This window comes from Triticum dicoccoides, chromosome 7B (assembly GCF_002162155.2).
Source record: "Triticum dicoccoides isolate Atlit2015 ecotype Zavitan chromosome 7B, WEW_v2.0, whole genome shotgun sequence".
Classification (NCBI taxonomy): domain Eukaryota; kingdom Viridiplantae; phylum Streptophyta; class Magnoliopsida; order Poales; family Poaceae; genus Triticum; species Triticum dicoccoides.
In genome coordinates, this window is record NC_041393.1 from 476,957,591 (window position 1) to 476,971,814 (window position 14,224).

The following is a 14,224-nucleotide window of genomic DNA, read 5'->3' on the forward strand; positions in this document are numbered from 1 at the left end:
TTGATCTGGCTGACCGTTTCTGTTGCTTTCCCTAATAGCAAATAGTTCATCGGAGTGAACTGTATGCCGTATATTGCACACACATTGATATGGCTGCCCGTTTCTGTTGTTCTATCTAATCGCAAACAGTTCATATGGATCAACCCTATGCCCTGTTTCGCACACGCAACTAAAATTTAAACCGTGTTTGATGCATCCGTCATCGCAAGCGTTTTGCACCTTTTTGACGAGTTTTTTACACCATGGTGTGCGATTATTGCATTGCACACAGTTTCATCTAAGGGTCTCTCATCGTAGTGTCGCATTAGTAGCAACCTGCAGTAGTGAACTAGTAATGAATTTTATAGAGAATCACAAGTCTACACACAGGTCGTTATACATTATAATGATAGCACTTTGGCTCCTGCCGGCTGAAAAATCATGACACACAGGCCATGTATAATTTATGCACATGCATCACATACACATGAGCCATACTATTCACATCGAACCTACAAAACAAAGTTACACATAGAACCACATTCTACCGGTTTGAGTGATTGTGTACGAAATACAAGGCACTACGTACATGGCGGTCCCGCTAGCGGGTTAGTGGGTGGGGTTCAAAGGGGCAGTGCCCCTCGCAGGTGCGGGTAGCGCCCGACGTTTTCGGAAATCAACGATCCCATTTGTATCTTATCACGCCGAATTTTCTGATCTAACCAATCTCATCGATAGTCGCAAATCTGATTCGGATTTATGTTTCACTGTTAACCCCGATGGAGGATGTCAACCGATAGGGGTAGGTTGTGTCACAACCTCATCGATTTCGATCATCAGAAAACATAGCCACATCAAACCCCATGTGCAGTTGATCTCATCAATCGTGCACATAGCTGATTTCATAAATGACAACAGATCTCATCTGCCATCTCTACATATCAAATATGCATCCAAATCCTATACAAGAGGCTTTGATACCACTATTGGGTTCTACGGTAGGGTGTGTCGAATGCAAATTAAAATTTTCCTACACGCAGAACAAACGGGAACATGCTACGGGAGATGGGTCGTGGATCGTTACCACTAGACGTGCAGTGTCGTGCAGCGGAAGAAGAGTTGGGGAAGCTCGTCTGCGTGGATCATCTAATCCTCGTCTGATCTCCCTCAAACAATCGGTTGTCGGATGCCATGTACAGGTTCGCCAAAGCAGCGCAAGTGCACCGTCTCTAAAGATATCCGCGCGTGCAGGAGGAACACCATGCGGCAGACTGCTAGGTCTGATCACATAGTCAACGGCGAGTGGAGGTGGCTATTTGCAACACATACAAAGCCCTAGTGACAGCGTTGAAGCGATCAACCAAGTGAGTGTGCCACACCTCCACTTTATATCGGCATCCGTCGCGGGCTCAACACTTGGGCCTCATACGAATCCTATAGCCCGAAGTCTGTTCGGCCTAGATCCGAGTCCGAGTAGGATCAAACATCACTCGTGGAATCAGATCTAGCCTCTCAGGTTCCTTCCCTTAAGCGCGTGACCCCTTAGGTTCTCGTTCACTTTGTCGCGAGTTAGATCCCATCCGGCTCGGCTAGTCAGTAGCGGCCTCTAGCAAAGCATGCGGAATCAAGTGTCTGATGAAGCTGGTTAGGTGAACCTGTACATCACACTTTTGTTCCCTTTGCCACACGATATATGTTGTCGGGGTCAAGGCGAGTCAGTCATCCTTGTGCTATCCCGACCTCTTTCTCGATCCTGTGATGCCGACAAGAAAATGGATCATCTCATAATTCTTGTCACATGGCTATGCTCATCTTGGTCGGATCACACGAGGGGCCCAGAGTATATCTCTCTTGATCGAAGGGGCAAATCCCATCTTGCTCGACCATGTCTCGCAGCATGGATCTGGACAAGCCCGAAACCCACTTTATAACTACCTAGTTTTGGAGTAGCATTTGGTTGGCCCAAAGAAAGTCCGTCACCACCCCGAGTACATGTGCCAGCTCAGGTCTTAGGACATAGAATGTGTGTTGTACTAGAGACTCACAGATGACGTATCATTGCGTCTCATATTCAGGTATGTCCGACTCGGACCTTATCTCGACTCGGATCTGACTATATTGAATCCGACCAGATCCTTTCGAGTCCATATAATCCGGTTATCATCCAATGATCCATGGCTAGTGAGACCGAGCCATCCACTGTGTCACATGCTAGTCTAGTTGGCTACGCGTCCACACAACCCTTTCGACTAGGGACCTTTTAGGACGGTCATCATAAAATACATAGTCCCACAAACAAGTCATGTACTTGTTGATACACTTCATTGATCATGTCCAAGGACTATCTTTATTCATAAATGTCGGCATTCTGGACACGGGGGTACCCAGACTTGCCTGCCCGCGGCCCACGGCATGGCTCCACCGGCAGCCTAGTAGGGCCCAGTTTCAACATCGACAACCCAAAACCCTCGTGAGGGGCCAAGCCTCACGAGGCGGGCGACATCAAGACCTCCAAAGGGATCGGCCTCCTTAGGATGGGCTCAAGAGGAGCGAAGATTTCTATGCAAGGCTCACCTCGCGAGGTTAGGATGACGCGAGCCATGACGACCAAGGCCAGGCAGGCGCCAAGCGGGCACCAGCGGGAGCAGAGTACCAGTTTCCTCTTCAGTTCAAAGGAGGCAAGCAGCAGGCGCGGAGTCCCGAGGAAGCAGCCAAAGGTTTCCATTCCCGTGCAACATGACCAAGACCGCCAGGACGGCAGGATGAAGGTCATCTCCGAGCCCACCGCATCGTCACAACCAGAGGCTTTTGCAGGCGAAGACCGCTTTAGTTAGGATAAGATGTACTTGTTGTCTCCTTCAAATTTGGCCGTTGTGGGATCCCTTCCCGCCTCCATTCGGGAAGAGGACCAAGGCCACTATAAATAGGACCTAGCCACCACCAATGGGGGATGGGATCCATTCCACCCTCACTAGCTCACCAGTTCACTTGAGCCCAAGAACACACCTCCTGAGGTTGTTCTTCACTGTACTAGTTCTTCCCCAAACCCTCGAAGCAAATCCACCACAAAGCAGGAGTACAGTTTTACACCGCAAGGTGCTCCAAACCTAGGTAAACTGCTGTGTCCCATTTCCTTCGAGCTCGATGCATTAGGCTATGGGATTAGCGAGCCGGCAGACTGGGAAGAGTGACATCTTTGCACGCACCCCAGAGTTTGAACCTCTCAAGGGTTTGCGGAACCCGTAATCCAACATTTGGCGCGCCAGGTGGGGGTGCGTTGAAGCTTCTCTTCTGTCGATCGATTCGCGACCGCTCCACCGCCTACATGGGTGACGTCGGTGTCAAAACCGGCGGATCTCGGGTAGGGGGTCCCGAACTGTGCGTCTAGGCGGATGGTAACAGGAGACAAGGGACACGATGTTTTTACCCAGGTTCGGGCCCTCTCGATGGAGGTAAAACCCTACTCCTACTTGATTGATATTGATGATATGGGTAGTACAAGAGTGGATCTACAACGAGATCAAGGAGGCTAAACCCTAGAAGCTAGCCTATGGTATGATTGTTGTAATGGTTGTGTCCTACGGACTAAAACCCTCCGGTTTATATAGACACCAAAGAGGGCTAGGGTTACACAGAGTCGGTTACAATGGTAGGAGATCTACATATCCGTATCGCCAAGCTTGCCTTCCACGCCAAGGAAAGTCCCATCCGGACACGGGACGAAGTCTTCAATCTTGTATCTTCATAGTCTTGGAGTCCGGCCGATGATGATAGTCCGGCTATCCGGACACCCCCTAGTCCAGGACTCCCTCAGTAGCCCCTGAACCAGGCTTCAATGACGATGAGTCCGGCGCGCATATTGTTCGGCATTGCAAGGCGGGTTCCTCCTCCGAATAACTCATAGAAGATTGTGAACACTAGGATAGTGTTTGGCTCTGCAAAATAAATTCCACATTCCACCGTAGAGAGAATAATATGTACACAAGTTCAATCTGCTGACGTATTTTGTGGCATGACGTCATACCGCCACCTAGCCTTTACTTGAATCGTTTTTTATTATACCACCTCAGCGCGTTTAGCGAAGCAGTTTCCTTGGAACGTCTTGTCAAAGCAGAGATCGTGTTCCCCTTATTCCAGGATTCCCATCAATACGGACGTGGGTAACCCAACCGTGCCCGTTGGCACGCCCCCTCTATCGAAGGCGAGTCCTGAACGGTCACGGGGACAGCTCTTGGTATTTTCCCTCTTTATAATGGGACCAAGGCTCGTTTCTTTTCTTCAATCCTCAATCGAATCTACTCCTCGCCCCGAGTTCCAACACCCAGAGCCCCAGATTCGAGCGCTTCGGACCTTCAACAATGTCCGGCTCCGACCTACAGGGCCGGTGGATGCCCTCCTCCATCACGGAAGAGGACGTGCTAAAGCTGCGAGAGGCCAAGTACCTGACTTACGAGATATCGCATAGGTTGCCTGCCAAAGGGCAAGTCATTCCCACCCCCGAGCCCGGCGAGTATGTCGTGTTTGTGTCCCACCTCCGTCGGGGCTTAGGCTTCCCGATGGATCCTTTTGTGAGAGGGCTCATGTTTTACTATGGGTTGGAATTCCACGACTTGGCTCTGGAGTCCATCCTCCACATCTCGTCATTCATTGTCGTCTGCGAGGCCTTCCTCCGTACTACCCCCCACTTCGGTTTTTGGCTCAAAACTTTTAATGTGGAGCCGAAGATGATCGAGGGGCGCCACGCAGAGTGCGGCGGGGCGGTCGTAAATAGGAGGGCCGACGCTCCATGGCCCGAGGGCTCTTTCCAAGAGGAGCTCGGCTTGTGGCAACAGGAGTGGTTTTATATTACCGCTCCCAGGGGCAGCAGGCAGAAGCCGCCGCCCATCTTCCGCTCGGGACCTCCACGACGACTGATGACATGGGTCAACCAAGGGCTCAACTGGGGTCCATCAAAGGACGTGCCCCTATTACAGGGCCGGATTTGAGACCTCCAAGCGAGGGAGATCGATCTGGTCGTGGTGATGCAGGTCATGCTGATTAGGCGTCTCCTGCCCTGCAAACGCCATCCTCTCTGGTTGTGGGAATTTACTCCGGAAGGACCACGAATTCTCCAACACTTCATGGGTACAACACCCGTGGAGATGTACAAGTTGTTCTTCGGATCACGGGAGGTGAGGGAGTCCTGGACTAGGGGGTGTTCGGACAGCCGGACTATCAATGTCCGCCGGACTCCAAGACTACGAAGATACAAGATTGAAGACTCCGGCTCCTGTCCGGATGGTACTCTACTTGGCGTGGAAGGCAAGCTTGGCGATACGGATATGTAGATCTCCTACCATTGTAACCGACTCTGTGTAACCCTAGCCCTCTCCGGTATCTATATAAACCGGAGGGCTTTAGTCCGTAGGACAACATACATTACAACAATCATACGATAGGCTAGCTTCTAGGGTTTAGCCTCCTTGATCTCGTGGTAGATCTACTCTTGTACTACCCATATCATCAATATTAATCAAGCAGGACGTAGGGTTTTACCTCCATCGAGAGGGCCCGAACCTGGGTAAAAATATCGTGTCCCTCGTCTCCTGTTACCATCCGCCTAGACGCACAGTTCGGGACCCCCTACCCGAGATCCGCCGGTTTTGACACCGACATTGGTGCTTTCATTGAGAGTTCCTCTGTGTCATCACCGATAGGCTTGATGGCATCTTCAACCTGCAACACTGTCCAGGGTGAGACTTTTCTCCCCGGACAGATCTTCGTATTTGGCGGCTTCGCACTGCGGGCCAATTCACTTGGCCATTTGGAGCAGATCGAAAGCTACGCCCCTGGCCGTCAGGTCAGATTTGGAAGCTTAAACTTCATGGCCGATATCCGCGGAGACTTGATCCTCGACGGACTCGAGCCACAGCCAAGTGCGTCGCACTGTGACGATGGGCATGATCTAGCTCTGCCGCCGAACAGTGCCTTGGTGGCCGCACACAGATCCGCTCCGGCCATTGGCCCGGAGCCGATCGCCCAGATCGAGGGCCGGTGGATAGACGCCGCCCCGGGGGCTTCAACATCCACGGCGATGGAGCCGAACACTAATCTTGTCCCCTGCGAAACTCATGATTCCGAGGCACCGGACTCCTCGCCGGACTCCGAACCTCCCGCGCCCCTACCAATCGATCCGGATTCGGCGCCGGTTATGGAATTCACCGCCGCGGACATCTTCCAATGCTCGCCTTTTGGCGATATCTTGAATTCACTAAAACATCTCTCGTTATCAGAGAGTCCTGGCCGGATTATGGCCGGGATGGTTGGGATGCGGACGACGAAGAAATTCAGAGCCCACCCACCACCCACTTTGTAGCCACTGTCGACGATCTAACCGACATGCTAGACTACGACTCCGAAGACATCGACGCTATGGACGACGATGCCGGAGACGAACAGGAACCAGCGCCCACAGGGCACTGGAAGGCCACCTCGTTATATGACGTATACATGGTGGATACCCCAAAAGATGGGGACGGCGAAGAAACAGCGGAGGCAGATCCTTTAAAGAAACAGCCCAAGCGCCGGCGTCAGCGGCGCCGCTCTAAATCTCGCCACAGCAAGAATGGAAATTCCGGCACAGGAGATAATAATACTCCAGAGAATGCCGAAGACAATCCTCTCCAGCAAGACTCAGCGCAGGAGGATGCAGAAGCAAGCCCTCATGAGGGGGCGGCAGATGAAGAGGTTGTGGATCATAATTATATGCCTCCCTCCGAAGATGAAGCAAGCCTCAACGATGACGAATTTGTCGTACCCGAGGATCCAGTCGAACAAGAGCACTTCAAGCGCAGACTTATCGCCGCAGATAAAAGCCTGAAGAAGGAAAAACGGAGGCTCAAAATAGCGGAAGACACACTCAGAATGAGATGGAGCAACGTGCTCAAAACCGTAGATAAGTACGGCAATGGCCACCAATCAAAGAGCTACCCGAAGCGCAAGCTGCTACCAGAATTCGATGAGGAGGCCATAGAGCCCCCACCGTCCAAAAATAAAGAGGCTGCCTGGCTGGATAGACGGCCAGATGACAGGCCAAATTCTGACAGCGGCGCCCCACATAAACCAACCAACGAACTTGGAAGGATAGATGGCCCAGCCAGATCCATTTACGGGCCAAAGGAGAAGGCCCCAGGAAGCAAGGCCACACGTCAAGTGTCCGATGATAGCGGCACACACAAATACAGGGGTGCCGCACACCCACTATGTTTCACTGACGAGGGGCTGGACCATGAATTCCCAGCAGGATTTAAACCCATAAACATAGAGGCCTACGATGGAACAACAGACCCTGGAGTCTGGAAAGAAGATTATATACTACATATACATATGGCCAGAGGAGATGATCTCCACGCCATAAAATACCTACCCCTCAAGCTCAAAGGGCCAGCCCGTCATTGGCTTAAAAGCCTCCCAGAAAATACTGTTGGAAGTTGGGAAGAGCTCGAGGACGCGTTTAGAGCAAATTTTCAAGGGACTTATGTCCGCCCTCCGGATGCAGATGACCTAATTCATATAACTCAACAGCCCGGAGAGTCAGCGCGGAAATTCTGGAACAGGTTCCTTACAAAAAAGAACCAAATAGTCGACTGTCCGGACGCCGAAGCCTTAGCAGCGACCCAAGTACATCAAGAGATGGAAACGGAAAATCACGGCGCAGAAAAGAGCAGCGCCGGAATAAAGAGAAAGGCCCGAAGAGCGCGGCAGTCAACGCCGCATTCAAAAGCTCGCGGCCCAATAATAAAACACATCCTCTTAAGGATGACAGTGACGAATTGTCCAACTTAAACAAAATTTTGGGTCGGATATGTCAAATCCACAGTACCCCCGGAAGGCCTGCAAATCACACCCACAGGGATTGTTGGGTTTTTAAACAGTCCGGCCGACTAAATGCCGAACACAAGGGGCTCGACGCGTCAAGCGAAGAAGATAAACCCCACCAGCAGAGCACCGGAAAGCAAAGACTTTCCCACAAGGGATCAAAACAGTAAACTCACTTGATGTGATAATACGGAAAAATAGTGCGGCACTTTCTAAAAAGAGCTTCGCACGGTCCAACCCAGCAGACCGTAGAGATTGGATATCAACACCAATCACCTTAGACCACCTGGACTATTCCAGAAGCGTTCGAAATGCGGGACAGACTCCCCTGATACTGAATCCCATAATAGATGGATTGCAATTTACTAACGTCCTAATGGACGGAGGCAGTGACTTAAACCTGCTATATTCAAACACAATCTGTAGGATGGGGATAGACCCTACCAACATTCGACACAGCCGCACTTCCTTCAAAGGAGTGACGCCAGGCCATTACGCCAAGTGCACAGGCTCCATATTACTAAAAGTCGTGTTCGGATCGCCGAACAATTCTCGACGCGAAAAATTAATTTTTCATATCGTCCCATTTGAAAGTGAATATCAAGCACTCTTGGGATGCAAGGCTTTTGTCCGCTTCAACGCCATACCGCATTACGCATCCCTTACACTCAAGATACCTGGACCGCGTGGCGTAATTTTAGTGCGAGGGCCATTTAAAGACCCCGGACTTGGATAGACAAATCCGGCGTCAATGGGCTAGGGGCTCCCTAGCCGCATACCCCTTCACAGGGGGCTGCGCGCACAAATCACCGCGGGTTCATACAAACCCCGCTTTAATTATTTATATTTCTAATATTTTTTGCACGAATTGTTTTTAAAACTAAACGTTCCTCTCTTTTTTACAGATGAACAACGTGCATACCCGTCCAGGATAACGGCGCAACGGAGACACACGCGCAGACGTGCAGTAGGGACCCGTTGTGAGGATTCTTTTCAGATTAAGACCCTGCGTAGACCTTTTTTACCGTCTTTCGTTGTTATTCTCCCTTGGTTTCTTCCTATAGCCAAAGCGGAGCCTGACGCTTTGGCATCGGCCGCGTCAGAAGACCATGCCCGTACCTGGACACTAGGGGCTTAGGGCATCGTTTCTGCCCATTATTATAAAGACCGAACACCTTAGGGAGTGTTCAGCGTCTCGAGTTAGGCATTATATGCATCAGCTCCGAATCATGTCTTTGGTCAAATGTTGGGTTTGCCCGGCTCCTGTGTTTTGCTGCCTTACGTTCCATATCATCGGCTAACGCAGCACCAGGAGAACTACTGCGATTGTGCCCCAGTTCGGCTGGGCGAGCACCTCAGTAGAGAAAGCCGAAAACTGACTATCATGATACAGCGAGAGACTGGTCAGCCCTCGATCGACTATCGGAATGTTTAGAATTCCCCGCTTTGACGAAGGGCCGTTTCCCGGTCAGGCACACGCGCTCCGACTTCGGAGAAGGATGATGCCACCAGGGGCTATATCGTAGCCCCACCCTCGAGCTCCACTGGCTAAGTGAAAGTGATAAAGCATTATAGTCCGGATTGCCTCATTCGCTACGCTACCACCTCCTTATAATAGGACCGAGACGTCGGATTAAGTGTGAAAACACGCTATTTTTGCGAACACCCCAGCACCTTGTGCGTGGGGGCTGAAGCCGAAGACTGCCATCTTTCAGGTTATACACAAGTATACGTAAACGGCCGAAAAGGAGAAGTTTTACTACTTGGACGCACAAGTATAAAAAGCAGTTATAACATAATCATCGATTTATAAGCTAATGCGTTCATTTGAACGTTACATTTTTCGAGCACTGCGACTCTATTACATGAGCGCCACGCATGACTTCCCCGAAATAGTGCTCGGCAGGGAGACGGTTTTCATCCGAACCCTGGGCAGCAATAGCGGTGGCGTCCATCTCTGGACAATGCGCCTTTACACGGGCAAGAGCCATCCGCGCGCCCTCTATACAGGCCGACCGCTTCATCGCCTTTATATGCGGCACCGCTCCAAGGAATTGCTGTAATAAGCCAAAGTAGCTCGTCGCCTTGGACCTCTCTGGCCAAACATGGGCCACGATGTCAGTCATGGCAAGTCCGGACAATCTATTTAGCTCGGCCCATTCGGCCAACCGGTCTGTCAATGGAAGTGGGCGATCCGGACTGTGGAATTGAGACCAATATAGCTCTTCCGTCTTGTGATCCTTCTGGCTCCGGAAGTGCTTAATGGCATCGGCCGCACTTGCGGCTAAGTCCATATACGGATCCTCCGGACTCCACAGCCGCTCAAATTGAGCATACTTCCCATCCATAAACCGGCGACGCAGCAGAAAAGGCTTGCCAGCCACGATCTCTCCGGCCTGGCACAGTTCCTCCTTCATAGCCCGCATTGCAGAGCGGGCATCCTTGGCTTCGGCGGTGGCCTTCTTCAGGTCTTCCCGCTCCGATAAGCGCTCCTTTTCAAGAGCCTCATTGCGGTCGGCAGCATCCTTTACTTTTATGGCCAATTCGGCCACCTCGGCCCTGCTTAGGCAGTGCGCAGCCTTTTCGGCTTTCAACTCTTCGGCCGCCCTCGAGGCAGTTGCTTCACTCCTTCGGGCTTGCTCCTTAGCTCGAGCAAGTTCGGCCCGAAGGCCCTCCACAGCAGCAGCACCGTCTGTACAAACAGCATATAATTTATCATAGGAGGGCTTCGACCCCCTTAATAAAGCGACTGCGGAGAACTATTTTACCTTGCGACTCGTCAAGTCGCCTGTTGACAAGTGCGATGTCCGCATCTGCCAAGTCCAATTGCCGATTTAACTCGGCAAACTCACTAGTCCGGTTAGCCCCCAGACTATTCGCCACCTGCATAGGAACGACGGAATTCATTTCTTTAGATTTCCATCCTCGGTACGCTGTCGTTTCCGACAACCTATCGAGTCTCAGGGGCTACTATCTATACAGGGCGCATTTTTTATATGCAAAACTGTTAAAAAACAAAGGGGTGCGTCATCCTCGCATACCTCAAATCCCGCCGACAAACTCATGGCGGCATTACGCAATTCGCTCTCGGCGGACGAAATCCTTCCAATCACCATACGCATTAACGCACGGTGATCTTCTGAAATAGACGCCCTCTCAAGCAAATTCTTCAGTTCTCCCGGCCGGACATTAGTAGGCGCCGAACTCTCTGGCCCCTCCGGACTCAGGGATACCCTCCGTGATGATACTTAGGGTTCGCCTGCCTCATCTGGCGGCGCTGCGGATGGAGGCGTATCGCTCTCCATCATCTCCGGAAGAAGGTCCCCCGAAGATGAACTCATCTGAGAAGGCTGCAGATCCGAACTGCAATATAAATATTTTGGTTATCTACAGAAGCACAAATGAAGGTATTTCCTTACTAATTAACTCCCTCTTTCATACTCACGGCTCGCTGGAGGGCCGATCCTTTGATGATGATTGTGCGTCCGGATTCTTTCCGGGTGCCGGACCCCCCGGGGAAGATCTCTTCCCACGCTTAGGGGCTTTGGCCTCCGGATCTTCGGAGGCGGTCCTCTTCTCCCCCTGAAGGGAGGGGCTTTTGGTTCCCCCCTCTTCAGTCGCCCCTTTGAGCGAAATATTAGCTCCTCTATTTTCCCTGTCGCCCCCTTCTGTGGGCGCAACCTCCAACATTCTGACTAGCACGGGCTCCTGTGCGGTCTTTGGGAGGGGGGCCGGACACCTTATCAGCCTTGATCGCCCCACCCATTCCTGTAAAGAACAAAGGGTCAGGAGGCGAACTCCAGAAAGGCACATAAACAGAATGTCCGGACTCTGAGCTACTTACCTGAGTATCCGGGCGATCGCGGCTTAGACCTGCATCCTCGGCTAAATCCGGACACGCCACCTGCGGTCCGAAGAACAACTTGTACATCTCCACGGGTGTCGCACCCATGAAGTGTTGGAGAATCCGAGGTCCCTCCGGGTTGAACTCCCATAGACGGAGAGGATGGCATTTGCAGGGCAGAAGATGCCTGATTAGCATAACTTGCATTACCTTGATCAGGTCAATCTCCCTCGCTTGGAGATCTCGAATCCGGCCCTGCAGTGAAGCCACGTCTTTGGACGGCCCCCAATTGAGCCCGTGGTTGACCCACGACATCAGTTGGCATGGAGGTCCCGGGCGGAATAAGGGCGGCGGCTTTTGCCTGCTGCCCCTTGGAGCGGTGATATAGAACCACTCCTGCTGCCACAATCCAAGTTCCTCTTGGAAGGAACCCTCGAGCCACGGGGCATCGACCTTTTTGCTTATGGTCGCCCCGCCGCACTCCGCTTGGCGCCCCCTGATCATCTTCGGCTCCACCTTGAAGGTCTTCAGCCATAGGCCGAAGTGGGGAATGACGCGGAGGAAGGCTTCGCAGACGATAATGAATGGGGAGATATGGAGGATGGACTCCGGAGCCAAGTCGTGAAAGTCCAGCCCGTAGTAGAACAGGATCCCTCTCACGAAGGGATCCGCCGGGAAGCCTAAACCCCGACGGAGGTGGGATACGAAAACGACGTATTCACCGGGCTCGGGGGCTGGCACGGCCTGCCCTTGGGCAGGCAACCTATGCGAAACTTCGTAGGCCAGGTACTTGGCCTCACGCAACTTCAATATGTCCTCCTCCGTCCACCGACCCTGGAGGTCGGAGCCGGACATGATTAAGGATCCGAAGCGCTCGAATCTGAGGCTCTGGGTGTTGGAACCAGGAGCGGGGAAGAGATTAGATGCGAGATTGAAGAACAATGGCGATCCTTGGTCCTCTTATAAAGGGGAAAAATACCAAGGGTCGTCTCCGTGACCGTTTGGGATTCCCCTTCGATAGAGGAGGCGTGGCGACGGGATCGGTTGGGTTACCCACGCACGTATTGATGAGAATCCCGGAATAAGGGAAACACGATCTCTGCTTCGACAAGACGTGCCAAGGAAACCGCTTCGCTAAACATGCTGAGGTGGTATAGTAATTCAAACAAAGGCCTGGTGGCGGCATGATGTCACGCCGCATAATACGTCAGCAGATTGACCTAGGTGTACATTTTATTCTCTCTACGGTGGAATGTGGAATTTATTTTGCAGAGCCGGACACTATCCTGGTGTTCATGATCTTCTCTGGATTATTCAAGGGAGTAACACGCCTTGCAATGCCGAACATTATGCACGCCGGACTTATCGTCATTGAAGACTGGTTCAGGGGCTACTGAGGGAGTCTTGGACTAGGGGGTGTTCGGACAGCCGGACTATCAATGTCCGCCGGACTCCAAGACTACGAAGATACAAGATTGAAGACTCCGGCTCGTGTCCGGATGGTACTCTACTTGGCGTGGAAGGCAAGCTTGGCGATACGGATATGTAGATCTCCTACCATTGTAACCGACTATGTGTAACCCTAGCCCTCTCCGGTATCTATATAAACCGGAGGGCTTTAGTCCGTAGGAAAACATACATTACAACAATCATACCATAGGCTAGCTTCTAGGGTTTAGCCTCCTTGATCTCGTGGTAGAGCTACTCTTGTACTACCCATATCATCAATATTAATCAAGTAGGACGTAGGGTTTTACCTCCATCGAGAGGGCCCGAACCTGGGTAAAAACATCGTGTCCCTCGTCTCCTGTTACCATCTGCCTAGACACACAGTTCGGGACCCCCTACCCGAGATCCGCCGGTTTTGACACCGACAGGAGGTGTGTCCGGAATTGACCGAGGACGCCGGCCTAAGCTGCGATCGCCCGGATACACAAGTAAGTAGCTCTATGTCCGGACATACCATTTGTTTGCCTTTCTATGATTCGCCTTTTAACCAATTGTCCTCTAAACAGGAGTGGATAGCGCAAGCAAAACTGATACGGTGTCCGGCCCCCCTCCCAGAGACCGCGCTGGATCCCGTGCTGGTCAGGATGCTGGAGGTTGTGCCTTCAGAGGAAGGCGAGGGGGAGAACAGAGGAACTACCACCTCAACCAAGGAGGCTTTTGAGAAAGGGGGGATCGAGAATCCCTCCTTCCAAGGGGAGAAGAGGACCGCCTCCGAAAACCCGGAGGCCAAAGCCCTGAAGCGGGGGAAGAGATCTTCACCAGAGGGTCCTGCGTCCGGGGAGACCCCGGCCGCACTATCTCCCCTAAGGAATCAGCCCTCCAGCGAACCATAAGTAGAAAAAAGGGGGGTTCTATAATAAGAGACATCCCTACGTTTGCTTCTCAGGATAACCGAAGTTTTTACCTTGTAGTTCGGATCTCCGTCCTTCTTAGATGAGCTCGTCTTCGAGGGACCTTCGTCCGGAGATGGTGGAGAGCAGGACGCCTCCATCCGCCGCACCATCAGGTGGGGCGGACGAACCTGAGGTGTCGTCG